General features: G+C 39.9%; 1 protein-coding gene across 4 annotated transcripts in view; it reads right to left on the reverse strand.

The window, feature by feature from the left end:
- The window catches only part of CTNNB1 (catenin beta 1), a 40,803-nt gene extending 20,063 nt beyond the window's left edge, over positions 1-20,740 (reverse strand). For 3 of the 4 annotated variants that reach the window (XM_043595670.1, XM_043595669.1, XM_043595667.1), the window contains exon 1: positions 20,629-20,736. The gene's annotated coding sequence lies outside the window, so the exon portion shown is untranslated. Of the gene's footprint in view, positions 1-13,901; positions 13,968-20,628 lie in introns of all 4 variants that reach the window. The other variant, XM_043595671.1, reaches the window with a different exon arrangement.
- Between the last annotated feature and the right edge of the window lie 6,629 nt (positions 20,741-27,369).

The raw sequence follows: 27,369 nt of genomic DNA on the forward strand, positions 1-27,369 counted from the left end.
AAAAAATCAGGGAAAGGGCAGAAACCATCATTTCAAAGGAAAAATACAAAGTAAGCAATAAATACACAAAAGAATTTAAACTCATTCATTTTTTGCATATCAGCCCAGCAGATTTAAAAGATTAATAATATCGACTGCTAAGACGATACAGTTGACCCTGGAACAAGGGTTCGAAATGCGCGGCTGCACTTCACGTGATTTTTTTTTCATCATGATTAAGTATACTCTTTAATCCCCATCCCTAATTTCAACCCCACGCAAGCACCTCCCTTTGGTAACCATCAGTTTGTTCTTTATAGTTGAGTCTGTTTTTCTTTTTTAAATATAATTTACTGTCAAATTGGTTTCCATACAACACCCAGTGCTGTTCCCAACAAGTACCCTCCTCAATGCCCATCACCCACTTTCTCCTCTCCCCCACCTCCCATTCAACCCTCAGTTTGTTCTCAGTTAAGAGTGTTTCTTGTTTTGCCTCTCTTTTTTCCTTTGCTCATGTTTGGCTTTTTAAACTCCGTATGAGTGGAATCATATGTTACTTGTCTTCGACAGATTTATTTCACTTAACATCATGCTGCCTGGCTCTGTTCATGTTGTTGCAAATGGCAAGACTTCATTCCTTGTTACAGTTAAATAATATTCCACTGTGTGTGTGTGTGTGTGTGTGTGTGTGTGTGTGTATACTTTTGGCCCCCTCACCATCTTTTTTTTTCTCCAAACATACACTAGAGTGAACTCTGAAAAGCCTAAATCATAGTACACGCACCTATAGTGGCTTCCTAGTGCACTTTGGATTTTATTCTATATCCTTATGGATCTGACATAAATATAGATGTATAGGTATAGGTATAGGTATAGGTATAGGTATAGGTATAGGTATAGGTATAGATACATACGCACAACCCACTATATCTTCTTTATCCATTCATCTATCGATGGACACTTAAGGCTGCTTCCATACTTTAGGTATTGTAAATAATGCTGCAATAAACGTAAGGGTGCATGTACCTTTTCAAATTAGTGTTTCTGTATTCTTTGGGTACATACAGATCCAGAAGTGGAATTACTGGATCACAGGGTAATTCTACTTCAAATTTTTTGAGAAACCTCCATACTGTTTCCCACAGTGGCTGCACCAATTTGCATTGCCACCAACAGTGTAAGAGGGTTCCTTTTTCTCCACATCCTGGTCAACATTTGTTTCTTGAATACATTTGTTTTTGTTTTTTTATAGTACAGTACTATAATAAATGTATTTTCCCTTATGATTTTAACATTTTCTTTTCTCTAGCTTACTTTGTGGTAAGGATACAGTACTTAATACATACAACACACACAAAAAAATGTTTTAATCCTGTTTATGCTATTGCTAAGGCTTTTTTCTCTATCAACAGTAGGCTACTAGCCATTAAGTTTTGGAGGAGTCAAAGTTTTATGCAGACTTGGGACTACATGGGAACCGGTGCCCCTAATCCCCACATTATTCAAGAATCAACTGTAGTTCAACTACCAGAAACTTTTTGGAGGGTAGGTTGGCACTACCCATTAAATATGTGTAAATAACCTCTGACTTTAAAATTCCATTTTTATAATAGAAACATAATTTGTAGCAATATTCACAGAAGAATGCCAAGAGGTCTGCACAATGAAGCATTCATAGAAAAAAACTGGAAATTACCCAAATGCTCATCAACAAGGCAATGAATGAACAATAATTTATCCACTCGCCGAACAAACATGTAACACCTTTCATGTTACTGGCATTGCAGTAAGAGTGAATACCAGAGTCTGAGACTCAAGCTTGTACATCCAGTAAAGCCTGGATTCGGCTACTAGATAGTTAAGCAATAAAAACAAAACAATTTAAAGAGAACTTCTGTGAAAGAAATAAACAAGGTGAGAAGAGAGTGAATGGTGGAGAAGGGCTATTCTAGGTAAGCATGGGATGACAGGAACATTTCAGCAGAGGAGGAGGAACGAGCCAGCTTAAGATGGGGCAGAACACTTCATGCAGAAAAAAAGTGAAAAGGAAGGTATGAGCTGTTTGGTAAAGGTACTAAAAAGTCACCAGTGTAACAAGAAATCAGGGAACTATGAAAAGAGAAAGGACCAGATCAACAAGGATATAGAATAAAATCCAAAGTGCACTAGGAAGCCACTAGAGGTACACATGTACTATGATGTAGTCTTTCCAGAGTTCATTCTAAGTGTGTGTATGGAAAAAAAGATGGTGAGGGGCCAAAGAAAAGCAGGGACACCAATAAGGAAGCTACTGTAAGTGGTAAATCATCCAGGTGAGATGCAGTAGTGGATAACTATGTAGCCTTTAAAATGAATGAAAAAAGACACAGAAAAAAAACCCACATATCTAATATGCAAAGCATTTGCACATTTTATGACATTTTTGCATACATTCCCAGAATTAAATGCATGTAAAAAATACATTTGTATCTGGGGCACCTGGGTAGCTCAGTCAGTTAAGCATCTGACTTCCACATAGGTCATGATCTCACAGCTTGTGAGTTTGAGTCCCGCATGGGCTCAGAGCCTGGAGCCTGCTTCAGATTCTGTCTCTCTCTCTCTCTGTCTTCCCCGGCTCATACTGTCTCTCTCTCAAAAATAAACATTAAAAAAATTTTTTTAAATACATTAGTATTAGAAATGATACTTTTCCACAGTGCCTGGGTGACTCAGTCGGTTGAGCGTCCTATTTCAGCTCATGGATTTTGTGAGATGGAGCCCTGAATCAGGCTCTCCCTCCCTCCCTCTCTCCGTCCCTCCCCTGCTCCCGTGCACGTGCGCGCACACGTACTCTCTCTCTTTCAAAATAAATAAGCTTTAAAATAATTATATGTCTCCAAGAAAATAAATCATTTAGCTCCAATGTGTGTTACCCAGTGATACACAGCATTAAGGAAATGTTTCTAAGCATAAAAGCTAAGTGGCCCATAAAATAGACTTTCTGCAAAGGAAAGATGGTAACTTCTCAGCAACCGTTTAGTACCTCAAGGCAAGAACAAATTGCTTAAAAAAAAAAAAAAAGGACATATTCTTTGGATAATAATGTTTTCCAAAAGCAAGGAGATCAAACTCACTGCAGTTTTTAAATACTTAGACAAATAACATTTTATTTAATTATATCAATAGTTTTCCTATTTTTTAGTAATTTCATAGAGATTTTCATTCATTTCTTGTTCTACTAAAGTGGTACTATTCTAAGAATCAACTGCATCACAATGTAATGCGCCAAGTTTTGTGGACTTATTTTAAATAATATATTTTACAGCATAATTTGAGGATGCAGCCTCGTAACATCAGGTAAACATCTAATTTTGCCCTTGATGTATTTAACAATGTACCATTATTAAATGCTTAGTAACTTTAGTTCTGAGCCTAATGTTATTTCATTGAATTTTCCCAGCAACCTTGTAAGTAGACAACACTCCCCAAATTATTAGATTAAAAGTCTGACTAGCAGCCGTTAATATGAGCATAGTTGCTCCGTTAAAATTGAAATCCAGGTCTTACATTTAAGCTCAGAGTCATGTGCCCTTTTAATCAAATCACATATCCCACTCGCACCCCAAAGTTAAAGACAATTAGTATTTAACAATGTTACAGATCAATTCAAGAGAAAGGTTAACAAAAAGAACTATATTCTTTGAACAGCGACTACAGAAAAAGATCAATCTAAGATGTGAATCACTATATACTTCATACTTTGACTATGTGCCTAGCCAGACAGCACTACTGCTGACAAGAAAATGCAATCAAACACGAGTGTATCATGCCAAGGAGATGGAAGAGTTATTTCGAGAGAGTTTCTACATGTTGATCTCTAGGCTCTGACTATAGGAAGAATTAATGGCAGGGAGTCAATGACTTCTAGGAGTAATTTATTTAATGCAATGCTTTCTATCCCTCAGCAATAACCTTCCTCTTTTTCACTTGTAGGAGTCTCCCTTTTCCACCATACCAGCACACAGACCTTTAAAAAAATAAGAAAAAAAGTTCAATGTGTGAACCCTGTGAGGGCTGGGGCCCTTTAGTTGCACACTGTATCCAAAGTGCTTAGCATGTAATAAGCTTTTAGGTATTTGGCAGACTAAATGTGCCAATAAGAAAGATGTTCAAAAACTAGACAGTAGAATAAAATGTAATACAAAGGCTTAGACAGCCAACAAACAATTATGTACAACCTATGAGACTTCTTAAATTCCTTTAAAAACATGAAATATTCATTTATGAAAGAACATATCTCATCTGAAACAGAGGTCAACAAACTTGTTCTGTAAAGGGCCAGACAGTAATTACTTTAGGCTTTGTGGGCCATAAGATGGGAGTACACCAAAATAAAAAGCTCTGCACAGCAAAGGAAACCATCAACAAAATGAAAAGGCAACATAATGAATGGAAGAAGGTACCTGCAAATGATATACTGATAAAGGGTTAGCATCTTATACAACTCAACACCAAAACACCCAAACAATCCAATTAAAACTGGACAGAGGACCTGAATAAACATTTTTCAAAAGAAGACCTACAGATGGCCAAAAGACACATTAAAAGATGCTCAACACCACTAATAATCAGGGAAATGCAAATCAAAACCACAATGTGATATCACCTCACACAACTCAGAATGGCTAATATCAAAATGACAAGAAATAACAAGAGCTAGCAAGGATGTGGAGAAAAGAGAATCCTTGTGCACTGTCAGTGAGAGTGGAAATTGGTGGAACCACTGTAGAAAACAGTACGGAGGTTCCTCAAAAAATGAAAAATAGAAATACTATATGATCCAGTAACTCCACAACTAGGTGTGTACCCAAAAAAACCCAAAAACACTAATTGGAAAAGATATATGCACCCCATGTTTATTGCAGCATTATTTATAATAGCCAAGATATGGAAGCAACCTAAATGTTCATCCACAGATGAATGGATAAAGATGTGGTATACATATACACAATGGGATACCACTCAGCCACTAAAAAAAAAATTAAAAAAAAAAGGAATCTTGCCATTCATGACAACATGGAGGGCCCTAGAGGGTATTATTATGCTAAGTGAAGTCAGATAAAGAAAAATAAATACCATATGATTTCACTTGTATGTGGAATCTAAAAAAAAAAAAAAAAAAAGAACAAAAAGCCAGAAAGACTCATCAATACAGAGAACTAGTGGTTGCCACAGTGAAGAGGTGGGGGAATGGGTGAAATAGGTGAAGGGGATTCAGAGGTACAAACTCCCAGTCATAAGACAAATACGTCACAGAGATGAAAAATACGACATTGGGAACACAGTCAATAATATTGTAATAGCACTGTATAGTGATAAGTGGCAACTGTTTATCATGATGAGCAGTCAAGTCACTACGTGGTACACATGAAACTAATACAACACTGTGTGTCAACTATACTTCAACAATAAAAATTAAAATAAAAAACTGTCACAGCTACTCAATTCTCTTGTAGTGTGAAAGCAACCACAGACAATATGCACATGAACAAGCATGGCTGTACCTGAATAAAACTTTACTCCTGGAAATTGCAAATCTGCTATTTCCCATAATTTCACATGTCAAGAGATCTTATCCTTGACTTTTTAATCAGTCATTAAAAAATATAAAACGTATTCTTAGTTCTCAGGCCATACAGAAACAGGTGGAGGACAGAAGTTGACCATCCCCTCATTTATTACATACTTTCACTGGCAACAAACCAAAGGCAAGTGAGTTTACATTTTAATTAAGTACATTAAACCTAAATGTGAAGACCCATAACAGAAAGGGTTTTTAAGTGAGTTAACAGGTTACTTGAGAGGTCACACACAGTTTTTGCCTGTATCTTCAGAAACAGGTTGTGTAAAAACAAAACTGGACCAAATGACATATGAAGGCCACAAGACCATTTATTTAGGAAAACCAATTTAGGCCATTAAGACTGGGTATGGACTAAACCAGAATTAAGCCTCAATATATGCATACCTTTAAAAATCTTTTTTTACTATAAAGATCTCCAACTTTGTTTGAAGGACCCTTTAAACTGACTACCAGATCCTTCCAATGGTTCTTACCTGGAAATTTAAAAAACAAGAGGACTCTGCTCCATCCCCATGGTTCTCTATCCCAGTAGAACTGGGATAGGACCCTGGCATTGCAATTTTTAATTTGTTTGAAGCGTCATACATGTTGCTGACACTGATACCCCCAAAGAAGAGCTACAGCTATAGACAAATATGATCCAATTCTATTATATATAACATGCTATTACATGCATAACAATGTTATATGTATAATGTTTTATATATATAACATTAGTCAGTAACTCAAATTAAATTAAAACAAATGTGACTCCACAGAGTAACCCCAGAACCAGCTCCTAAAGAAGCATCTATTCATTAAGACACTACAGATTCTAATTACTTAATCTTTCAGCAACCTTCAATACCCCACCATACATGTCAAGTTTATGTTACTCTCCCAAACAGAAGGACATTTTTGCTGCCTTTGACAGCTTTACCATAGTAACAAGTTTCATAATCATGAGGCTCTCTTATATTTAGAAAGAATAGCAGAATATTACAAAAGGTAGAGTGAGCTAGAAAGCTTTTATTTTCAAAATGTGACTACTTTCATTATCTCAATACAAAAAACCTTCAAGGAATAATAGCTCTAAATCTGTTCGAAGTTCAAAAATACACCAGTAAATGAGTCATAACCTGGAGGTATATATCAATGTCTCATTGGCATATTGTTTTTTGTTTTCTCAATTTGCCAATTTGTTAATCAAGATTTTGTTTCACAAGTTTTCCCACAATTCCTTCATTTACTCAACAGTTCAAGGACATAGCAATACCAAGGGCATGAATACAACGTATGCATAGATTTCATTTATTGAGTGCTGATGCATAGGGGCACTTGTACCCCAATGTTTACAGCAGCACTTTCAACAATAGCCGAATTATGGAAAGAGACTTAATGTCCATCAACTAATGAATAGATAAAGAAATTGTGGTTTAAATGCACAATGAAATACTACGTGGCAATGAGAAAGAATGAAATATGGCCTTTTGTAGCAACGTGGATGGAAATGGAGAGTGTGATGCTAAGTGAAATAAGTCATACAGAGAAAGACAGATACCACATGTTTTTACTCTTATGTGGATCCTGAGAAACTAAACAGAAGACCATGGGTGAGGGGAAGGAAAAAAAAAAAAAAAAAGGTCAGAGAGGGAGGGAGCCAAAACATAAGAGACTCTTAAAAACTGAGAACTGAGGGTTGATGGGTGGTGGGAGGGAGAGAAGGGTGGGTGATGGGCATTGAGGAGGGCACCTGTTGGGATGAGCACTGGGTGTTATATGGAAACCAATTTGACAAAAAATTTCATATTAAAAAAAAAAAGATTTATTCAACAAATTTTTATGTAACCGCTACTCGCGAGGACGTGTAATAGATTCTGGGTATACAGTGGCAATTAAAGCAGATATGGTCCTTGCATCCTTGACCGGAAGGGAGACAATAAGTGAATAAATAATTACAAAGAGTGATAAGTGTATGTCACTAAGTCACAAGTGGAAGAAGGGAGTAGAATGACACAAGGACAAATGGAAAGTTTTAGAGTGGACAAAGCCTTCTTGAAGGTAATTTTCAAGCTGAGACTTGAAGAAGGATGCAAAAGAGCCAGCATGTAAGGAGCAGAGCAGAAACATTCCAGAAACAAGAAATAACATGTACAGAAGCCCAGAGTCATGAAGACCCGATCACTTTAAGAACTAAACCTTGAGACCAGAGTGGTTCAATTATAGTGGGAAAAGAGTGGATGCAATGAGATGAGGCTGAAAATAGCCAGACTGTGTAGGGCTGTCTAGCCTTCAGTTAAGGAATGCATTTCTTTTTCCTAAGTGCCACTGAAAGTCCACGAAAGGTCATAAGCTGGTTAATAACAAGATCTCATGGAGTTTTTAAAGCTGGTTTTGGTTATATGGGAAAACAACTGAAAGAGAATAAGAAATAAAAAAGGGAACCTGTAAAGAAACCATAGCAAATAGTCCAGGTAATAGATGGTGGCAGCTTAAGCTCAGATCGTAGCACTAAGCACAAAAATAGCTACACTGGAGAAATACTTTGGAGGTAGAAACAATAGACTGTTGGTGGACTAGTTCTAATAAATGAGAGGAATTAAAGTAGGATACGTGGAATTAAAGAAGAGTCCTACATATTTGGGTTGAGCAATTAAGTTGTGATACTAAGTTTAGTGCAATGTAGGAAAAAAGAGGAGAATGTTTCTAGAACTGCACTGTCCAATATGGTAGCCACTTGTTACATGCGGTTATGTACATTTACATTTACTTTCATAAAAAATTTAGTTTTTCATATTGCCATATTCAAATGCTCTAGAGCCACATGTAGCTGGTGGCTACCACAGCGGGCAACATAGATGTAGAACATTTCCACCACCACAGAAAATTCTACTGGTGAGTAGAAGGAAGGTGTTACAGAAGGAAGAAAGAAATATATACATAATACCAAATGCTAGGTGGTCCGGCAAGACTAAAGCTAAAAAGTATCCACATGGTTGGTCAACATGCAGGTCCAACAGGAGCTCAGCAGAGCATATTCGCTGGAAAAACGAAAGCAGAGCATGAACTGGAATGGGAGGTGAAAAGTGCAGACATGTCCATAGGGTATGGACACACCATGAAATAGAGCAGAGAAATAAATGGGGCATTAGCCGGAGGAAAACAAAGGGTGTCATTTCTAAAATATTCACCCAGCCAACACGCCTTTACTGTGCACCCATAACTTCTAGACATTCTTCTGAGTACCAGAGATATAAAATCAGGACAAGATCAGGAGAGGAAGAAAGAACAAACAAGCAAACAATGTTATTTCAGAGTATAATGAAGTGCCACCAACCAAATAAAAGAATAGAATATGATAAAATGAAAATGAGCGGACAGAAAAGACCTCAATGTAGAAGTGGTATCTAAACATGAGCCATAAATGACAAGAAGGAAGCATCTCTGCAAATGTCTGGAATATACCTGTATGCTACTGGGAATGATCTAAATGAGATGATAAGATTCACTCAACACATACTGACTGATCATCTATCATGTAGTATGACTCTAGGCACTGGGAGGAAGAAAGCAGTGAAGGACACAGACAAAAATCCCTGTCCTCCTGGAGTTTACATTCTAGTAGGCTAAGAAAAAAGAAAACAAACATCAAAAAAACCAAAATATTATGTTAGAGAGTGACAAGGGCTATGGAGAAACATAAAGCAAGAAAGGAGATAGGAAGATGGGGAAGGACTGTGATTTTAGACAGCATAGCAAGAAAAAGCCTGAAGGAGATGAGGAAGTGAGCCATGATATGGGATCATGCTTGACCAGTTGGAGGAAAAACATAACAGCCTGCACAGATAAAGACAAACGTAGTAAGTGATAAAGAGAGTGCAGACACGGAGGGATTTGTGCTTTTACTGGGTAAGCACCTGGAGGTTTCTGAACAGAAAAGTTACATATCTACTGCTTTGTAAGGGTTACCTCTGGCTGCTGTGTTGAAGATATATTTTAGAAGAACAAAGGTGTAAGTAGGGAGACCAGTTAGGAAGCCTTTGCAGTAACCCAGGCAAATGATTACAACGGTACCGCTATGGTTAGAAACGGTTAGATTTTAGATATTGTTAAAGGGAGAAAAGACAGGATTTACAGACAGGGTTTCCATACTGAGTGTTAGAGAAACAGGAGTCAAGAACAATATGGTTAGGGCTGCCTGGGAGGCTCAGTCAGTTAGGCGTGCAACTCCTGATTTCCGCTCACATCATGACCTCGCCATTCATGGGTTCGAGCCCTGTGTTGCACTCTGCTTTGATGGCATGGAGCCTGCTGGCAGTTCTCTGTCTGTCTCTCTCTCAAAATAAATAAACACCAAAAAATGAAAAAGAACAATATGATTAGAAGTCTGAGTACCTGGCGCGCGCTCTCTCTCTCTCTCAAAAATAAAAATAAACATTAAAAAATCTTTTTTAAAGAAGTGGGGGGCGGGGGTCGCCTGGGTGGCTCAGTCGGTTGAGCATCCAACTATAGCTCAGGTCATGATCTCAGTTTGTGAGTTTGAGCCCCACGTTGGGCTCTGTGCTGACAGCTCAGAGCCTGGAGCCTGCCTGCTTCGGATTCTGTATCTCCCTCTTTCTGCCCCTCCCGTTTGTGCGTGCATGCTTTCAAAAAAAAAAAATATATATATATATATATATATATATTTAAAAAATTTTTAAAAAAAAAAGAAAAGCCTGAGTTAACTGGAAAGATAACAGTTCCATTCAGAAACAACTAAGAGAAGCAGCCATTAGGGGAAACTGAGAGCTCATTTCTAGAAAAGTTAAGTCTGTGATACTTCTTAGACACCCCAAAATTTTTTTTCAAAATAGCTGGGTATTAGAATCTAAAGTTTAGGAGAGAAACCCAAGCTAGGGATGTAAATTTGGAAGTCAGAAGCAAACAGATTAAATGCCATCTGTTTAAAGCTATGAGACTAGAGAGTGTATTTAGACAACAAAAAGTAAGTCTTAAGACTAAACTCTCAGTCACATCAATAAAGAGATCAGAGAGAGAACAGAAAACCCAAAGGAGACTAACAAGGAACCACCAGCAAGGCAGGAAGAAAACCTGCTAGCAGACATCGTAGCCTAGAAGCCAAAGAAGAAAGTGTTTCAAGCAACTGTGCCAAATGCTACTCATAGGTTAAATGAGATGAGGACTGTTAATTTATAACGTGGTGATTTCCTGGTATGGGTTCAAAAGAAAGGGAGAGTGAATAAAAGCAATTGTTTCCAGCTATTTTGTGTGGGTGGTGGATAAAAGGGGAGACAGGAAGAAAAAATTGTTTTAAAATGAGATAAGCAATATCATGTTTGTGTGCTCATGGGAAGAGCCAGCACAGAAGGAAAAACCAATGATGCAGGAGAAGGGAGACTGACAAGAGTGATAATATTCTTGAGACCAAGAAGGGAACGAGATCTAGTATACAAATGAACTGGTTGTCTTGGAACACTACAGTTCATCCAGTGATGGAGAAGGTAAAGCGCACAGTCACAGATACGGGAGCATGCAGGAATTTTTTAAATCATTCAATATGCTTAGTGAGATAGAAAGCAAGGGTATTAGATGAGGAAGAATAGAGGAGAAGGTGTTGGAATGTTAGAGGGAAAGAAAGATGCAATCATAAAAGAGAGCGAACTAACAGACTGGGGACCACTGGGGATGAAGCCAGGGAGAGACAAAGTTGTTGAAAGTGTATATAAGAAAGTGATTATGATTCAATACGAAATCTCAGGTGGGTGTAAGTGAGGGTGAGGGACCCTGAAAAGGTTAGATGGATATAGATTATAGGTTCTGGTGGGGCTGAAGGGCTGCTGGAATTCAAGTATTTCCTAGAGGAGTAAGGCAGTGGGGCACTTGAAATGAGATTGGAGAGGGGCACCTGGCCCAGTCAGTTAAGTGTCCTGACTCTTGATTTTAGCTCAGGTCATGATCTCACGGTTCAGAGAGTTTGGCCCCACATCCAGATCTGTGCTGGCTGCACTAAGCCTGCTTGGGATTCTCTCTCTCTCTCCCTGCCCCTCCCCTGCTCTCTCTCAGAATAAACTTAAAAAAAAAAAAAAAAAAGAAATGAGATTGGGGAGGGGGTAGTAATTAGTATAAGACGAAGCATTCTAGGATATGACAATGGGAACATGTGGTTGAATTAGAGTGAAAAATGAGATCACTGGAGGAGAAGAAAGAAAGGAATAGGCCAGAACATCTTTTATACCAGTGTTCCTCAAAGAGCCAGACCACGACACCATGAGGAGCCTGTGCCAGATTATAAATCAACATGCTGCTTCCTTTATCAAAAAAGACTTGCTGCAAAAAAAGTCAGCTGGACTAAACAGTGAATTTAGTGACAGAGGTGATTTATATTCTGGCACAAACCCCTTATCATAATCCTCACTAGTAACAAACAGTTCAGACCAGACGACATTTTGAGTAGCACTGCTCTACACGGACACTGATATCTCCAAGAATTATGACAGAAATAAAAGAGGACACTGAGCCAAGCTAATAAAGTGTTCAAGGAAGGAGGGAGATGACCCTCCTTACTTTTTCTTCTCTTCTCAAATATCCCAACACCTCCCCAGGAAGTCAGTAGATGACTGAAATAAAGAGGGGTAGTGGGTAGTATAATTTGATGGCATGAGAGTCAAAGATCGAAGTTCTGGAAAATAACGGTTAAGAAGTGAATGAAAAACAAAGACACTTTCTCTACCTCTCAGTTTAGTAGTAAAATGTGTGCAAGAAGGGAAAACATTTACCACTGAGAGAGCTGCAAGGAAGTAGCATTATCAGGGGACAGACTAGGTTACAGTTGGAGTAAGAGAGAGAAGGGAACATTCCCAGAATACACTGAAAATAAAAGGAGTTCTAGGAGTTACATAAGGTACAGTGAGTGATAAAAGGTGGGAGATGGAGACTTAAAAAGTAACGGGATTAGAATCTGGAGGAAGGGATTAAGGCTAATACAGAAGAGTTAGGTAGAACTAAAGGAACAAAGTCCTTGAAACCACATGGGTCAGGACTGGCCTCTGACCAGAATATACTATTTCCTCCATTTTATTTTATTTTTTTAAGTTTATTTATTTATTTTGAGAGAAAGCACACACGAAAGCGGGGAAGAGGCACAGAGGGGGAGAGAATCCCAAGGAGGCTCTCAGAGCAGAGCCCAACTCAGGACTTGATCTCTCTGTGAAGTGTGAGATCATGACCTGAGCCGCAATCAGGAGTCAAGACACTTAACCAACTGAGCCACCCAGGTGTCCCTCCTCCATTTTAAAGATGGACACTTGATGCAGACTGACAGGGTGTTGAAGGAGTTCCTGCTTAGCTTCTGATGGACGAGAGGGGACTCATCTGAAAAGCAGAGAAGGTTAAATAGTCTTCCTGTCTTGGAGCTTTCTAGAGAAACGTAGTATCTGGGATATAATGGCAAAGGGAGAAACGTGAAGTCCTTTAGCATATAGTCAGGGTATTCTTCAAGGAGATCAGTACGTATTCTTACAAAAAAAAAAAAAAAAAAGGGATCCAATTAGCTGAGCCTAAAAAAACCAAACTTTAAAATCAAGCAAAATGCGAGAAAACAGACTAAACTTACTAAGCTATCTAAAGAGTTCTATGTCCACGCATACTAGGTGTCCTGTAACATTTGGTGTCCACTTTTGCATCTATGAACTATTAGGGAGATATATGTCTGACACCACTGCATTCTTTCAGTAGCTCAGAAAATAATTTAGGTGTCTCAGCCAGCACTTTCTACACAGTGGAATGGAACTCGACTTGGAAACCTCCACAGTTAGATTGAAAAATATTTCTAAGAAACTCTGGTTCCTGCTTTACACATACGGCACTCATCTAGTATGTGGAAAACTTCAAAGACTTGCTCCCTACACTCTTACCCCCAAACCACTTAATTATACTTAAAAAATAGAGTAGTTTACAACAACCACCCCTCGGTGCAAACTACCACAATCATTTAAGATCACCTTCAAATTGTATTTCCAAGAAATTCTGCAGTCATTTTTATACGGACAATGTATAATAAAATGGGTATATGTACATACACATATATCACAATTATTTAAGCTATCATAAAACCCTTTTAATAAAAGAAGCTTATTAAACTAGCCCTTCGGCCTTTGCACATCTTTTACTTCCAAGTCAAATCAACTACCAGCATTTAAGATAAGACTTATTAATCACAGATATGGTTTGTATGCCACAAGGATTTATGAACTTGAAAGAACGTAGACAGGTTAAAAATCTCTCCCCCTGCCCAATTTTTTAAACTAATTGTTTAACATACCTGTTACGAATCTTGAAAGGAAACTACCGGCATAACAACATGTGAATGACGAAATCACAAGCAGAACTGTGGGAACGTTAGTGAAGAAATTAAGAGAGGGAAAAAATAGGAGAGAAAACGGGAAGTGCTATGGAGCATTTTCACCCCAGCATCATCCAGCTGTTCACACTATTCAAACTGCTGGGAATGAGGGGGAGCCTTTTCAACAAGTTCAAAAGAAATCAAAGGCCGGAAATTTCTGGAATATTGTAAGGGAAACTTTACAGTGGCTTGGTAAAGTTACACAGGGATAGGAGGATAGGCCAGGGAGTCAGTACCTCTGAGACAGATGTTTTGTAAAAAGTCCACTGATCAGTTTAGTTTGTATTCTATACCATATCATATCAAATACATTTGTAGCACTATTCTCAGATACTGCTTTTTATAACCAATGTTGTCCTATGCATTGCACTTTCAGTCCAGACATAGCTTGCTTGTCATCTAAACATGTAGTCTGCAGGTTAAACATGTAGTTTGCCAACTTTTCCAACTCCAGAAATGAAAATTTTTACCCTAGCAAAAAAAGATTTAACCAAAATCTAACTGCCTTTATAAATTTATTCTGACCAAATAATAGAATGCCATTCATTTAAATAAAACTTACGTTCAATATATTTTTAATTATCTAAACTTTGTTTTTAAGTTTTGGATTTGGTCTGATAATAGTTTATCTTAAAAGTGTAGACTTCAGGGGTACTTGGGTGGCTCAGTTGGTTCACCATCCAATTTCAGCTCAGGTCATGATCTCAAGATTTGGTTCGTGGGTTCGGCCCCACATCGGGCCTGGAGTTGGCTTCAGATTCTGTGTCTCCCTCTCTCTCTGCCCCTCCCCCACTCATGCTTTCGGCCTCAAAAATAAACATTAAAATTTTTTTTTAGGGGCGCTTGGGTGGCTCTGTTGGTTAAGCGTCCGACTTCGGCTCAGGTCATGACCTCACGGTTCGTGGGTTCGAGCCCCACGTTGGGCTCTGTGCTGACAGCTCAGAGTCTGGAGCCTGCTTTGGATTCTGTGTCTCCCTCTCTCTCTGCTCCTCCCCCACTCATGCTCTGTCTCTCTCTCTCTGTCAAAAATAAATAAACATTAAAAAAATTAATTTTTTAAAAAAAGTGTAGACTTCAGATAAAAACCAGGAGAACATGATTTAAAGGCATTAATAAAATTTTAGGCTGACATGATTATGTACATGCAGTCACAGTGTCTCCAGCGTTTTTAATCCCTTCACAGATTAAGTTTTGAGATCTCTTTTAAAAATACTTTAAAAAGCTATAATTAAGATGATCAAGTTATTTTTCCTTTCCCTTGACCCAACCATCTTATAATTCCTAAACTTAATTGAGTCTTCCAGATTTCACAATCAGTTCCTGTGTATAATCAATTGATAGAAGGCATCTTCCAAGTGCCAAAATATAACCCTAACAGTTTAACAATCTTATTTCCTAAGTTACACAAACCCACAGATTCATATTATCTTCATTTCAAAATCATTAAGAACTGTACTCTAAATGGACGTACTGCAGATGTTACAAACTAGCAGTATCCTGCTAATAGGTGTGTTTTATTTGTGCTCAACAGTGTCTTTAAACATGAATTTCATTCACCAACATGTGCAAATCAAAGGATGCACATTAATCTGATCCTTCTTCTCTCAGAAAAAAACAATCAGATGATAGGACAACGTGAACAGTACGGTTCATGTGGGAATATACCAACACAATGGCTGGAACCGAAGACTGGCTGCTTCGATGGAACTTGTACTCTCCAATTTCTTGCAGTCCACGGTCTCAGACACCCCATGCTGTCTGGTCCTAGAAACACTGAGAGGCCATTCCCACTATAACAGAAGACCAAACCTATATGGCTTTTGAAAGCAATCTTACTTTAGTCACTTATCTTGCATGCCAACATGTTGTATGTCAGCCAATTTCAAGAGATAAATTAAGTCCCTAATAGGTAGACTTTTTCAGTAAACTGTATGTACATGATTTTTAAAGGAACTTTCAAATCTACTCTCATCTCATAAAAATCTTGGAAGATTGGGACAGAAGCTATTTGACCTTAGAGATAATAAATGCTGCAAATACTAAGAAGTAACTTGGACATCTAATTCCAAAAATGATTCTTTTTGAAGGAATACAATCCATTCTGGAATAACCACTTACATAAAACAATTGAGACATTCTTGCCGTGTTTAAAGAAAAAAAAAAAAAACTCCTAACTATAATACATTTCTCAAATAGTCAAAAAATCATTAACGTTTCCACAGTATTATGCTGAATTTCAAGAGCAAAAATACTGTCATTTCCCTTCCCTACATCAACTTTTCAATTTCATTTCAACCACCCATTATGAAAAAGACATCTAAAATTTTTTCTAAGCCGATGAGTTTTCCGTAAAATTAACATCTGACTTCCAAAAGGTAATTGAGAATACACTTTATTCTTGTTACTAATAATCCTATTTGAAACAAGTATATTCATAAAAAGAAAAAAAGTGTTACTAACAGAAACATAAGAACTTTAATACAGAAGCATGGAGAAAGGTTTTTATTGAAAAACTTAAAGGGCAAAAAATTAATGTATCACCACCCACAACTCTACACAATGAGAGCCTATAGTAACTATGGTCCAGAGTTCACATACACTGACTCAGCTGGCTTTGTTTTTATCTAGATCCTAACACAGACATATTCCTTAATAATATAACTGAGTTGAGCACTTACTCATGTTTTATCATGTAATGGATGTAGACAAATTGAGTGATTCAATTAACCTTTGCTGACCATTTTAGTTTCTGTAACTCATTAAGATGGCGAAACACCTGATCTTTTGCCCCCAAATTATCAGTTTTTGGTTTTACCATTATGATATACTTAACCTACTTAAAGTGACTTAAATATGTGATCCCTATTTTAACTTTGATCTTTCTCTTATAAATATTGGTTGAAATGACATTTTCTCAAGCCAGTCTTTTAATCAGAAATATTAATATGAATAAATTATTCTAGAATTCAAAAGGTTTCCCAATTGATGCTTTCTCATCAGAGTTATCCAAAAATAGATTCCATACAAACTTGCTGGGGGTAAAAAAAACAAAAAACAAACAAACAAACAAAAAACCAGAAGCATTACATTATATCCACTGGAGGGCACTCAACATGACCAAAGTATGCAATGAAAACATGCCCTAACACTACTCTCACTCTGCTGCAGCATCAGGTTTGAGGGAGACTCTGGGGATGGGAATGTCTCTTAAGAAATGTCCACAATTCAATTTTAAAAAGGCAGTTAAACTCTAAAACAGGGTTCCTAATTTAACTTACTTTTCTCTGTTAAGAGCATCTTTTTCTTCAGAGAAAATAGGTTTTATACATACTTTTAAGGACAGCAGCATTCAAGCCTCAACAGACGGGTCTAAGTTTCCAATTGAGTCAAGCTCAGTCTTGCATGAAACGCAAAAGCAGCATTTTTAAGTCAACAGAAGAAATAACCTTCTCCTGAGTTTAAATGATGAAAAGCCATTGAGTTAATTCCTACTCATTTTCAAGCAACATAAATCACACATTTTCCCTTTGTGGAACCTGAGAAGTATATACTTATTTTAGCCTATTAGCCAGTTATCTAATCACACAATTAGAACAGCATCACATTAACAATGGTCTGTTGAAAAATGAGAACTGATTCTGCAAATCAGTATCCTCCATATTAGGGTACTGGAGGCAGTAGCTACATGCTCTGGAATCCTCAGAAGCAGTCCCTAGTCTTTGTTTACTATTTACTTTTATGGTATAAAAATGTTTTCAGTCAAGCTATTTCAACAGAAGATATCACATTCCCAACAAAAAGAGAGTTACAAGAAAACAAAGTTAATACAACTCATGTTTTCAAAAACAATGTCACAAGTCTATATGCACTACACAACAGTTGCTGATACTGGAAAAGTGTGTCCTACTCTAAAAGGCATTCACCCCCTCCGTCCTGGGTTAGCAATCAAATCAAGCACACTTCCCACCAAGCTCTAAGCACAAACTTAAAATTCACCCCCTGATAATCAGCAACTAGTAAACCAATCTTGTTGTAACTGAACAGATACATTCTTTCATTTCAATAACACAAAAGTTTCACTTGGCTAAATATACTTAGTCCATTTCTGGAGTTTTAATTTCACCGCTTCTTAAAACTATAAAAAAGATACTCAAACTTCTGAATTACCCACCTCCCTAGTTTCAATATTTACCCTCTTCTTCCCACCCTCCAAACAATAAAGACGGGTATCTGCAGACAGTTTTCCTAAGTGCTACACCTTCAAATACCCTTAGAGAAATTGGCCTACTTCATGTCTTCCCTTCTATTTGGGAAGTATCTCTCTGAAAACAAGCACACAAAACTTTATTTATATGAAGAATTTTTACTCTAGGCCTGACCAGTAATAACAGGAAGCTCAATTCAGTTTGAGAAGTTTAATACTTACTCTACACTCTACATAATACTCTTGGCAAAGACAGTAGTCAGATAACAACAATTGGTTCAAAAAAAGAAAACTTTTGAATGCTTCTTGACACTTGAACAGTGGTAAAAAACAGTGGTTTTACTTTTTCATTAACCACCTTATTCTTAAAACTTCATTTTCCCTGGAAACTCTTTAAAAAACGACTGTTCCCCAACCTCTGGGAGAAGAATCCCAAGCCTAGGACTCCACAAGGACTCTAAGTTGCATGCTATACTAAACTTCCTAGTGCATTTCATTTCCCCCTCAAGGACTTCAGACTTGAATAGTCTCAGCATTCCTTTAATCCTATAGAACAGTCTTCTGCAAGTTTTTCAAGTTACTGTTGCAATCACTTTAGGGCCTTGTCCTTGTACATGGCCTTCAGAACAAAGACTAGGTCAAAGTAATGAATACTGGTGCAAATTGAGCAAATTTTGTGAAATGATATTCTCAAGTAACCATAATGGTACTTTTTTTTTTTTTTTTTTAAATCCAGAGATTTCTGTGGGTTTAAAATAAATACTGCAGCAGCCTGTTTAGACCCAAAACAAAGCCTCCAAAGTAGTTTAGGTCACTAATCTAAGCGGATACTTAACAGTAGCATTATGTAAATACATTTCAGGGCTCGTCGACTATTTTGTAGGACGAAGACAAGTTCACACGAAGAGTATCTGAAGGTACTGAATGTTCAACTCACAGTAACGAAATGGCTTCCTAAACTCCACACAAAATGCTTTGTAACTCCAACGATCTGAGAAACAGTGGCCTAGACTTTATCAAAGGATAGCCGTCTCTTCAAGTTGATGTCTAGTCTAAGCCACCACTATTCACGACACAAAGCTCTCATTTCACTAAAACCACTCCTCGATTTCCTTTTGCCGACCTCTGCATACCAGCAGGCCAGTCTCTCTTCATTCACCACTCACGAACTCAGGGGGGAGGGGAGACCACAGACGTCTGGAAGATACAAAGTATGGAGACAATGCTCCCTCCGAAAGGGAACAGAAAACCAAGGAACCAACTACACCCAACTGCCAAAGCTTTTAAGTTTCGCGGATTCAGAAGCTGGCTTTGAGAACTTCCAAAGTCTCTGTTCAAAATCCTCTCCCGAGACAAAACACTGAAAGAAGTTGCAACACTTGAATTTCATTTGGTCAATTTCGTAGCGAGGGAAAAATTCACTCCGCTGAAAAGAAAAACGTGCTCCAAAAATCACGTTTAGCTGCCATAAAAGTATCTGAATACATCATTTCTACCAAGATTCTCCTCCAAGCAGTCAGAAGCTGAATCCCGCGGTTCGCCTGGTAAGAAACAGTAAAAGCCAGCCGCCCTGGCCCCCGCCCCTATTTTTACAAGGGTCTCACACCCACCGCCGTAAATCCAAGACTCTCAGTACATTGCACGCCGTTTCCACTCACCTGCACGGAACAAGAAAATTTAGGTGCAGGACATGGATTTATTTGTGCAAGCCCTACTGACGCATCGCGCCGTCTGCACTAGGAGTTTGGTTCCTCTAAGGTTTAAAGTTGCTCGGATCCAAACAAGAACCAGTGCCAAACTCACAGAAGCAGGGCATTAAAAAAAAAAAAAAAATACTAACAATTCTCTTTAAGGATTCTCTTAATTCGTTCTCGAGAAACGGAAAAAGGGAATCGGAACAGAAAGTCTCCTGGCCCTATCGGCCCGGCAGATGGGACCTAGGCTGGCGTCCCAGGCCCAGCACCCGTACCCCAACTCCCCGCCGGGGCTGGGAAGGCGGAGCACCCCCACCCTCCGTCCCCACCCCGCCCCCCACCCCGGCCCGGAGCATCCCGAGGCGCAGGGTCCCTCCCCCAAACTCGGCCGCGGCCGGAGCCCCGGACGGAAACCACAGCCTCCCGCCCGCCCGCCCCCGCCGGCCATCGAGCTCCCGGACGCGCCCTCGCGTCGCCCCCTCCCCTCCAGCGGCGCCCCGGGGGCCCCCGAGGAGCAGCGCTACCGGAACCCGGGCCCGGCCGCCGCCCTCCGCCCCCCGGGCGCGGCCCGCCCCCGCCGCCTCCTCGGCGCCCCCAGCCCGCGCCCCCCGCTCCCCACCCCGGGCCTCCGCGCCGCGCCGGGCCCGGTTCCCAGCCGCCGCCGGGACCGCGCGCCCGCGACGAAGTTTGGCTCCGAAGACGGAGCGGGAGCAGCCCCGGAAGGGTAAGGAAAGCAGCGCCCAAGCACCTCAGGGGAACAGGCTCCTCCCGCCGCTGGAGTCCGACCGTCCTCGGCCTGCTGTTGCGGCTCGGCGGGGACCGGAGCTGCTCCTCGGACCTTCCTCCGTCTCCGCCTCCCCTCGCTCTCCGCTCCTAGGGCCGGGCTAGCGCGGCTGCCACAGACCGAGAGGCTTAAAATGGCGCCGCACAAGGAGCTCTTATAAGTCGCGCAGTGGCCGCTGTATCCTGCCGCCACCGGCGCAGCGCGGAGCGTTCCGCCGCGCGAGGACAAGGGGCGGGGCGCGAGAGAGCGGCGGAAAGTAGTCCCCGCGCCGCCCAGCGCCCGCCGTCGTCCGACCGCCCGGGGCCGGGGCGGGGCGCCCGCGCACTCCCCGGCCGCTCCCCGGAGAGGGACCCGGGGCTGGCCCGCGGTGCGGGTCTGGGGGGCGGCTCGCTAGGGCGCTGTGGTCCGCGGCGGGGAGGCCCGGGGACGGAGGGAGGGCGGCACCCGGAGCCTCTACTGTCCGGAGCCCAGCGCCCCCGCCCCCGCTCGGGCCCCGACCGGGAGAGCCGACGCGGGCTTGCCGCAAGCTTCCCGCTGCCCGCGGAAGGCGGCCTCTGGGCTCTGGCCCTCGGGGGGCGGGGGGGGGGGGGGAAGGGGGGCGGGGGGAGGCGCGGGCCCTGAGGTCGCGGCCCGCCAGCTCCCGGAGCTGCTGGCCGCCGCCGCAGCCGCCCCGCTGTCGAGTCGAGGAACTCCAGCGGTTTAGGGCTTCCGTGGTCTTTGCGGTCTGGGCCTCATTCTCCCCGCAGGACTCGGCTCGTCGGCGAGCCGCACATCGCCCCAAAGGCCCCCCCCCCTCCCCCCACTGTCCGGGTCGCGGATCCCGCGTCCTGACCGGTTGCTCAGCCTGAATTTGAAGTGAAACACCGGGCCGGGCCGCCTGCGATCCCTCCTCCCGAAGGCTGTGAACTCTTAGGATGGGCGCCCAGTCCGCAATTCAACAAGTCTTTAGGAGTAAGCGCTGTGAACAAATGACTGGTGGAAATGGATTAGCTCTAGAACCCTGTCAATTAGGTTAATTCTGATGGATTCCATTTTTATATGGTCCCACAGTACTAGTATCAATAGATTTATTTGTGAGCATGTTTCTTTGGAGGAAATGCATTTCTAGGGTATTACTTTTTTGAGAAATCAAGTATGTTGTTTATGGAAGGAGTAATCAATGAGGCAGCTTGTGATTTTTGAAAACTAATTTTCCATTCCTCAAAAACATTTTCTAATTCGTATCAGCAGGCTAAAATTGGGTCTTCCTTTCCCTTGGAAATGTCTCGATTGTCACCCAGCAAGATAGGCATTTGTTTATCAAAGCTGAAACAATCATGACTGATTCAGTTTCTCTGCTCTATTATTTTATGCTTATTTTTCCTCCAAAACAATGGAGAGTGCAAAAAGCAACAGTGAAAGTTGTCTTGGGTCTTTTATCCGTATAATTAATGAATGCAAACAATAGATCTTTATACATAGGTATGGGCAGGAAACCTACTTATTTACTCATGGAGTAGGATATGTAGTTTTAGGCAAGCTAATGCTCAGGGCCAACATGTTCTTTAAATAATTCTTTTTTCCCCCCCCGTCTTAAAGGTATTTCACTACATAACAGCGGTAACGTTTAACTGCTATGACCATACCAGTGGAAAAAGTACACACACTAAGACGATGTTCGGTGAGATCCATTGTCTAGAATTACTTTCTCATTTTTATCTGCGCAAGTAATTCTATAGAATTAAATATAGCCGACGGTGGTGATTAACTCGGCCAGTCAGAATTCAAACAAATTAAACTAAAAAAGGTATTTCATCAAAGCAGTGTTTCTCATGTAAACTCAGAGTGTAAATAGCGTTTCCAGGCACTGACCCCCAATTTTAATCCTCATAAAAAGTATTAAAGAATATACAGTTGATTCAATTAGAGTCATACATTTAAAATCAGATGACTGATTAATCAACATTTGAGCAATTTTTCATGGATGTTTCCTTTTTGTATATTCCCTTTGGAGGGGGATTGGTTTTGTTTTTTTTTTTTCTCAATAAGGCACTCTGTTAAAACTGGTTTAGAGATATTTGCACCATCAGGACCTCTAAAGGATAAAAACTCTTCTATGTTTGTATTTCTTTATTCAGATACCAAAATAATTGAAACATTTTCTATAATTTAGATATCTTAATCCAAATTTGGAATTAAGATTTTTAAATCCCTGCTAATATTTTAGGTAAACACCATGTCATTAAAGGAAATGTAAAATTTGCAACAATGCAGTAAGCTGTGTTTCCTATCAAATTTAAGTGTACTGAAGAATTACTGTGTGACTAGCATTTAAAAATATTAGTTGAGTTTAACAGATTGCCCAGAATTTTTATTTTCTTCCCTCAAAAAACAGAAATTGTTCCAATTGTCTCACCAAACATATGAGATGAATAACTTCTGTGCAATAAAGACAAATGCTACCATTAAACCAGTAAGAAATACAAGCATCAAAATACCTGATGAGTTGGTCAAATAACTGCTTTTGTAAAAATGATTTTTCAAAATGGGCCTTGGGCAATATGTTTCATAAAAAACATTTGGTTATCTTTTTACGCCTTCTTCTAGAGCCAGCCATTTGGGTTTGACATGAATTAATCCATTTTAATGCAAAAGACTGCATTAAACAGAAAAAAAAAAAAAAAGGCTGCAAAAGACAAATGGTTCCAAATTTCAGGCTCTGTGCCTAGAAACCAAAAGTGTCTCCAGCTGGTTTAACAGAGGAAGTATTACTTGTCATGATATTAGACCATTGGCACATCAAGCAGTGATTACATGGATTCTGAATGGAAAGCATCCCTTCACTAAAACACATGATTCTGAATCACCTTAGGCAAAGAAAGAAATGCCCAGCGTGTTTGTGCACTTCCAACAGAAACATTAATCAAGGCAGCACTGTAAAGAAGGCCCATTCACTTTTTGGATAGTTAACTATCAAATCCATTAATTAAACATTTATTGAGCACTATGACAATGAGTTTCCTTTAGAGAGAGGGAAATGAGTGGCCGGCTTCTTTTGATTAGGTCCCTTAAATTAATGTATAATTATAGCTGTTAATCAGTCCTACTCACAAGTAAGCAGAAACAGTAGAAAATAAGAACTGTGTAACGAGGGTGTGGTCTCCTCTGGACTCTATATCCGAACCTCCTTGAGAAGAAACCTCTCCCAGCAGAAAGGTAAGACTAAATAATATTCCCTGCATTTATAAACAGTCCCAATTCTCTAAGAAGGCATGTTAAAAATATTTCTTTCTGAACAACGTGAAAACGTTGGGCAATAATCAGATCAGGTTTTCATTTAGCAGCTCATCAAGTGCGCTATTTATGGATTGGGACTTTTGATTCGCAAATACATCATCTCAGGGTTCAGTGTTATCTTTTGATTTCTTTCCAGCTGAACAGGCTAAGTAGTTGTAAATACCTCTTGTCAGGCTACATGGTTGGCTATTCTCGCACACAGAAGTAATCTAGGAACCCACTGGGCAAATTCGGCGGAGAGCCACCGTGGAAAGCTTGCATCTGGTGCGCTGCGGCATGAGGGAGGGGGCTGTGAAGGTGGTGGGAGGCGATGGCCATGGTGGTGGCCGTGGCAGCAGCAGTGGTAGCTACGATCATGGCGGCTTCAGTTATGCCAGGAACACGGTTCCTGCTTGGAGTTAGCGTTCTCGAGGCCTTCCTTGGTTTGACACAACAGTCCTTGCCATACTAAGGAAGTACATACATTTAATGGCTACCATAGAAAGTGTGAAGGAAAAGCAATGGAGATATCATCCATGATATTCAAAGAACACAAAGGTGTATGTTTCTAAGAATTAAGACAAATACCTACCGCTGCGTTGCAAAGAAATCACGCTTTGGAGACATAAGCCTCCCCCCCCCCCCAACATAGACACACACACACACACACACACACACACACACACACACACACTTCTGTATTAAAAATTTCAAAATGGTTGCAGATATTTCATTCACAAGAAGGTTAAAGGCGTTTCCCATCGCAAGAAGGATTAACTTACCGGAGGATTCTGGGACTGCAGATGTATACTGCGGCAAAATCCTAAATTCATCGAAAAAAATCATTTCTGGACTCCAGCTGCTAAAAATAATAGAATTATAGTAAATCATGGATAAGATTAAAATAAGCCATTTTCACATTCCAAAGTGTTCAGGAAAAAATGATTCTTTTCTTTTAACTCATTTCTTAAACAATGCAAATTTTAAAGTAGCTTTTCTTTCCAGAGCACGCAGCGCCATGAAATCGATAATTTTTGATCTTTCGGTTAGTAGGCAACATGGTGAGCTATTGCAGGGACTGCAGGCAGCAGACATGTTCTTGTCAGCTAAAAATTTTCATATTGTTTTTGAATCCATTGAGATTTGTAGATGTGATATCACCGTGGTTTTTTTTTTTGTTGTTTTAGCCTGCACTGGGCTATTGGGGACGCAAACTCTCAGTTTATCGACACATACATGTCTATTGCTTTATATATATTAAAAACAGGGAGTCTTACTGGATCTTAAACAAAAAATTATGTAAAAGGAGTGGCTGGTGTGATTATAATCCCATCATGCAGGGTCCACGGTTCCCATTTAGTGAAATTTCGCAGAGGGCAACTTCTTAAGAACATCCCTGCTGTGCAGAGTGAAAAGCATGAACAAACCAAAGACAGAATTCATCTGTGTTTATATTTTACAAACAATGAAAAACCTACTCTTTGTATGCCTCTTTTCCCCCACCTTATTATTTCATGAAAACTGCAGCATTTTCCCCGCCCCCATCCAAACACTCACCACCCCAGCCCTGCAGTGTTCCGTCCCTCTTTTGCTTCTCCTTCGTCTTCTTTTTCGCTTTCACAAATTCTGCACGCGCCATCTTTGTGTGGGGTGATTCTTTGCTAATTTCAGTTACCCATTCTCTTACAAATCGGTTCAGAAATAGAAAATTATAGTGCGCTTTGGGGCTTAATTTGCCTAAATTTCTTTCAGTCTTTCCTTCTGACATAGAAAAATGGGAACGACGGGGGGGGAAGCCAAAAAGAGAGATATTTCTATTATTTCCATAACCTGTTGTATACAGTGGTGATAAAAAATATTATTAACATAATAGCAACAGCTGCAGCCTAAATAGAAGCTATGAGATAATTAATGTGCTACAACAAATTAATTTGCTGCAGGTGCCTCTGCTGTGAACTGAGTAACCCATGCCATATAAAGTCTAAATACAATTATGATTCCCCCCACACACTAAAGCAAAAGACAGAGCAAAATGTCTTGTTCAGTAAATATTTTGCATGCCTATTGTAAAAAATAAAATCCTCTCCAGCCTCTTCCCCCCCCCGCCCGTCCCCCATCAAGCCATCTCAGATGGTTTAGTCATCAGTGGGTAAGTGTGGAGTTGGATCGGGTGTGTACGTGTATTAGTGTCTATGTACAGAGATGGAGGTTTTATGCTGTGTCTTAGTTGGAAAACGTATGGACCGGCTATAAATTTCTTTTTAAGAATTAGAGATCGTTTATAATATTTAAGAGCCCTATTGGTTTTAAAACAAAAATTAGATGGATTAATGTGTATAGCCAGAAGAAAAATAACTGTGTTGAGGAGTTGCCCATCCGAATTAATCTTTCTAAAAAATCATTTATCTTTTAAAAGAGAGAAATGTGTTTGTAGTAGTGTAACACTCTTCACTGATGCAAAAGAGACTTTTTTTTTCCTCTCACTTGCAGTCAAGTTGAACATTTATGGAGAATGGTGGCAGATTATATCACAAGTATATGCCAGAAATACACTGCATCGGGGCAGCTCAGACAGGGGCCTGGAGAAGGTCACAATGCCAGAAGCAAATGTCCATTTTGTGTTTTGCACCACTCAGCAAAAAATAACTTTGGGCCTAGAAAAGTGGAGGAACAGAGAGATTGATTTTTTTTTTTTAACTACCTGACTAAAAAAATTCTCTTTGAGTAAGGCTATAGTCCTTTCTGACTTTTCTTCCAGTTATGCCACTGAATAAAATGACATTCTTGTTTTCACTGTAGCCTTGGTTCGTTGTTTGTTAAAAGTATACATTTTAACATGGTCTAAATACCCAAGGTTATTGGTTATTAAAATGTATGGTGCTAAATTTCAATTCTAAATCCTATTACAAATTAGATTATTTCTTAAATATCGCATAGCATTCTACAGCATTTTGATTTAACCTTGCAGACATTTTAGTTCTAGGATAAGATACGAAATTATCCTAACAGAACACTGTTTCAGCTGTACCCAGAAGGGACAGTACACATGCACAAGTTTTCTTTAAAATGGATTTTATTTCCTATATTTCTTTCGGGTGGACAAGTGGTACCTGTCACTAACATCTGATGCAGAGGTACCGCACATTTGTCATAGCATTTCTCATGCGGTGACGGACGTGCGTTTTACTTCATCTTTCTTTTGTTTATACCAAGGCTTCATTCTTCATAATCCATCTTCAAATCTGCTCGTATTTTGAATTTACAATTGGAGAATTTGAGTTGGTGGGGGAAAGAAAAAGAAACAAAGACCATGGGTTCTCTTTAAAAATGAGGGGCAGGAAATGGCCAATTTCTTGGTAAAAATGAGAAAAGTCGACAAGTGTGTAATGTATACATCTCCTCCAGGATTTTCCAGTTATTTTGATGTCAGCTGACTGTGTCGTTCACACA

The sequence above is a fragment of the Prionailurus bengalensis genome, chromosome C2 (assembly GCF_016509475.1).
Source record: "Prionailurus bengalensis isolate Pbe53 chromosome C2, Fcat_Pben_1.1_paternal_pri, whole genome shotgun sequence".
NCBI lineage: Eukaryota > Metazoa > Chordata > Mammalia > Carnivora > Felidae > Prionailurus > Prionailurus bengalensis.